Below are 4,775 nucleotides of genomic sequence, written 5' to 3'. Positions count from 1 at the left end.
AAATTATGATAAATAAAATATAAAACAAACATACTTCTTTTTTCAACAAGCCAATTCATTGAATTGATATCCCCCGCAAATATGCTTCAGGACACAAAAGTGTTATATTTGACACTCAAAAAAGCATTTTTTCATGATACAAATGGCCATAACTCCGTTATTAACAGATGGTGTACAATAACATTCGGCGCGCATCATCCTATTATTGATATACATACCCATACCAAGTTTCAATGAAATCCGCCAAAGAACTTCCAAGATATGGCTCCGGACACACACAAAAAGCATTTTTTCAAGATACCAAGGGCCATAACTCCGTTATTAACAGATGATGAACAATGCCATTTGGCGTGCATCATTCTCTTATCCATATATATACGCATACAAAGTTTCAATGAAATCTGCCTAAGCACTTCCAAGATATGGCTCCGGACGGACAGACAGAAAGACGGATGGACGGAAAGACGGACGGACAACGCCAAAACAATATCCCTCCGAATATGGCGGGGGATAACAAAAGCTACATAATTTATAATCACAGTATGAACACCTCTGATTAGTACTCCACTTTTTTACACAGATGTACAGCTTTGGCAAAAAAGGGCTAATCATGTAGCTGACCTTTGAGCTAAACAAATTAGCTGAAACTATTACATTCTGCCATGCAACAATCCAAGGCCACAATTGGTTTGAAAATTTATATTGAAATAAGCAAATGCATGAAATGATTTATATTTTTAATTTAAAGACAGTTTTCTTCGCAAAAATCAAGTTTAGGCAGAAAGTGTCGTCCCTAATTAGCCTGTGCAGACTGCACAGGCTAATCTGGCACGACGCTTTACGCACATGCATTCAACCCCCTTTTCACAGAGTGCAGCTAAGTTTTTTAATTTTGATGTTTGATCTCAAAGAGTTACCTTTTAACCTCCATGGTTGTTTTTTGCAAGTGACACACCATCTTATATGCAACAGTTGCAAGTGTTTTCAATATACTTCAATTCATAAGGAAATTAGATAGCAGACAATCTTAATTTTGGCAATATAAGTGCTATAGTTTGATCTGTGATTGAAATGTATGAACTTGACCATAAAATAATTGATGTGGGCTGTTTGCATAATACTTTGTCTCATATAATATGTGCCCATTTATTCCATCCAGACAGAGAGTTGACAGACAGACAGACAGACAGACAGACAGACAGACAGACAGACAGACAGACAGACAGACAGACAGACAAATTGTTAAACTTCTTTACTTCCATATAGCCCCTCTCATCTGCTATGATAAAGGTGTAAAATATTTCACAGTTATGCTAAGTTCTATAAATTCAAGCCTAATATAAAGTTAATGTAAAGCACTGCAATATCACATTTTAAAAGAATATTTTAACCTATATTGATTGCGTATTCGCAAGGTTACGGGGTTTTATTTTCTGCAGTGAAACGATATGCATATTTTATTTCATGTGCAAAAGAGGTATCTCGACATGTTTTCGGACAGTCGTTTTCGGATCATTACAGTTCGTCAATTTGAATTTACTTTCGGCGTTCTTTATAACATTTTTATAGAATGACGAATACATATGCGGTGTTGTACTAACCAGAACTTGCACGCACCCAGACAGACTTTAAAAATTGAACAATTTGAAAGGGTAGCTTTCTTATTTTATTAATAGTACTTTAATAAAAGTAGTTTTCTTTTTTGTTTTAAAGTATATATGTATGTAACTGTAGCTGATGTCTGGTTTGTTTAGTCACACCAACAACATTGATTGTATTTTTTATTGTAAAGCCATGATAATATTTTATAAGAAAATGACACTAATATTATGCTTGTTTTGAAGTATATATTATAACTTAAATCCAATAGATATACATTTGATAAAACATAGATAAAATGAGATTCATCTTTTTTTTTTTCTTCTTGCCTTCAGTACCATTTTGCGGAAAAGTCCGCGTCTGTTTTAGCTATATTTTTTTTAAGGAAAAAATAAAATGGCTATTGTTTTCTGAAGGCCAGTGTGAGCACTGTAATTCTATTTTGAAAAAGAAAAGATTAAGTATTCCTTAAATTGTATTATATAAAGATTTGTATTATTGAACATCACAATTTTTATTGTAAAAAAAAAACAAGAGCACCGCATAACAGGTGCCAATGCTCGGCTGCAGGTGCAATTTTGAATAAATTAAAGCTTGTCAGAATTATCTTTTTTTAGAGGTCAGTGACCTTGACCTTTGACCTAGTGACCCAAATAATGGATGTGGCGTGTAGAACTCATTAAGGTGCATCTACATATGAAGTTTTAAAGTTGAAGGTGGAAGCACGTTGATTTTAGAGCTAAATGTCAAAGTTTTTGCACGACGCCAGCGGACGACGAGCTGGCTATGACAATACATCTGGTTTTCTCCAAAAGCAGCCGAGCTAAAAATACCAGGTTTTCAACGTTGGAATGAATACCAGCCAGGAGAGTTTACATTTTTAATTATAGAACTTAATTGAAACATTTTGACAAAAAATCTCATTTTTATAGTGATAAGCATCCTGTTCTTAAAAAAATGTTACAGAAAAATATCAAAGACCAAAAAGGCGACCAAAAGTCTATGAATTACTTATGAAATTTCCGCATTAACATCACTACCCCTCTTTCATGGGTTTTCTTTACTTAATGGAAGGTTGGTGCCATTAAAGTTGTATACATAAATCAGTACCATTCACTTACAGCAGAATAGCGATAATGAGTGTTTAATTGCTTGCAGTGATGTGACTCCTGGCAGACGTGTTGCTATATGTCTAAACATGCCTTCTGCAGATGCAAAATGCAGATACTTTGTCCGTTAAAAGCCAGAAAGGTTTATTAGCAAGTGTGAAAAGATGGGATATAAGCCTGAACGGCTTTCAATGAGGTATGTGTATATGTCAAATGATTCTTTTCATTAGCTGGCACAACATGTGAGACATATTGCAGAAAACTGTTAACAACTAAACAAGCTTGCAACAAAATAACAAAGTGTCTGGTGGTGTCTCAGGACATATCAGGAGCATAAATGCAGTACAAACCTTTGAAAAGCATCTTTAACCCTTTCCCACATAGATACGTTGTTTGATGCATTTGTAGATTCCTTGATGAGCAGTGAACAGCATAAAACCTAAACAGACTGTGAGTTACTCGCAGGCTGTTCTGGTTTTATGCTGTTTGCACAAAGCCATTTTCACTTTGCTTTTGAGTGGGAAAGGGTTTACTTCACATATACGTAATGGTTACCTTGGAAGTGGGCATTAAGACATTGTTTACATTAACCCATTTATGCCTAGTGGACTCTCCCATCCTTCTAAATTGAATCAATTTATCTCCAAAATTAGGGATGTCTAGTATATTTATTTATTTCTATATTTAGAATATTTCTTACAGAAATTCCTTTAAGCAAACAGCGCAGACCCTGATGAGACGCTGCATCATGCGGCGTCTCATCTGGGTCTACACTGTTTGCCAAGGCCTTTTTACTAGACGCTAGGCATAAATGGGTTAACAATGACGTGTTGACTGAAACACATCTTGCCAAAACGGCATCCTGCCCTTTTGAAAAGGTGTCTGATGCACTGTGAATCATATACCCCCCCCCCCCCCCCCCCCCTGAATAGAACTTTTGTCCTTTTCATTTTCCCATTGCCAAGGCCAATCAAAATAATTACATGAACTTTAAAGGACAAAGGTATGCAACCGAGATCAGAATGTATGTACACCTACACTTTCTGCTATTGGTTATAAAAGTAAGGTTTTCTAATTAACAAGAACAACTACAATATCATATTTCAGTTAGTTTACCCCTGGAAAACAGACTAAGAAATAACTGGCATAACATAAGAAAATTATAATTTCCCAAAAAACAAAACAATTATGGACTGATACATAAAAGCTCAAACAATAACCAGACAAATGCCATCTTGCAGGCATCAAACTCACTTTTTTCCTCTTCCTGTCAATTATAGCTGGTTCCCTTTCTTTCTACCATCTGTTCTCTGCAATCAATTAAAATGTATACCCATCTCAAGATAAACATCTGTTGCAAACGGTCTTTGTTCCTGCTTGCAGCTTGGCGTAATTTTTGCACTGGACTCGATTTACCGAACAATGAGGACCATTTAGTCAATCAGTGGTTTCTGGTACAGATTGGCAGTATGAAAGCTCAGAATTAACTCTTTCAGTGCTGGTACCGAATTTTGAAGGCCTTTGCAAACAGTTTGGATCCAGATGAGACGCTATTCTGATAGTATTCTTTGTAAAAAAAAAAACGAAGAAAATGCTAAATTTTAGAAATTCAGCAGACGACATTTTAGCAGACGACATATATCCCAGCATGCAAAGAGTTATGGCTTGAAATAGCTCAATAATTCCCTTAATTAAAAGGCTGCCTCAGAGGATATATTTTTAGGACTGATATTATGAATAAATTATATATCTTTAATAGCCACACATAATGATTAACCTCCATCAAGTGTTCAATTGTGCACAGGAATCAAACCAAATCTGTCGGAAAACACAAGACATACATTACAGTCATGCAATGTACAAGTAAAAAGCAATCACAATGTAAAAAACAAAAAAAAACTTAGATAAGCTTTGCAGAAGCATAACATTTGTGTTTAATTTGTTGCATGCTTTGCTTCAATCAAGCATTATGTTTGCAAGAACTGAAGACAAATCTTAACGATGTTATTATCTTTAATTGAGGTGCTTACATATTTGTGAAAGCAAGAGTAAAGCATATTATAATAT

The 4,775-nt window shown here is 35.1% G+C and overlaps 1 protein-coding gene across 4 annotated transcripts in view; it reads right to left on the bottom strand.

Moving 5' to 3' along the window:
* The window catches only part of LOC127844680 (protein MTO1 homolog, mitochondrial-like), a 112,416-nt gene that overhangs the window by 80,040 nt on the left and 27,601 nt on the right, over positions 1–4,775 (bottom strand). The window lies entirely within an intron of this gene.

Source organism: Dreissena polymorpha, chromosome 1, assembly GCF_020536995.1.
Source record: "Dreissena polymorpha isolate Duluth1 chromosome 1, UMN_Dpol_1.0, whole genome shotgun sequence".
NCBI lineage: Eukaryota > Metazoa > Mollusca > Bivalvia > Myida > Dreissenidae > Dreissena > Dreissena polymorpha.
This window is presented reverse-complemented; position numbering and strand designations above follow the sequence as displayed.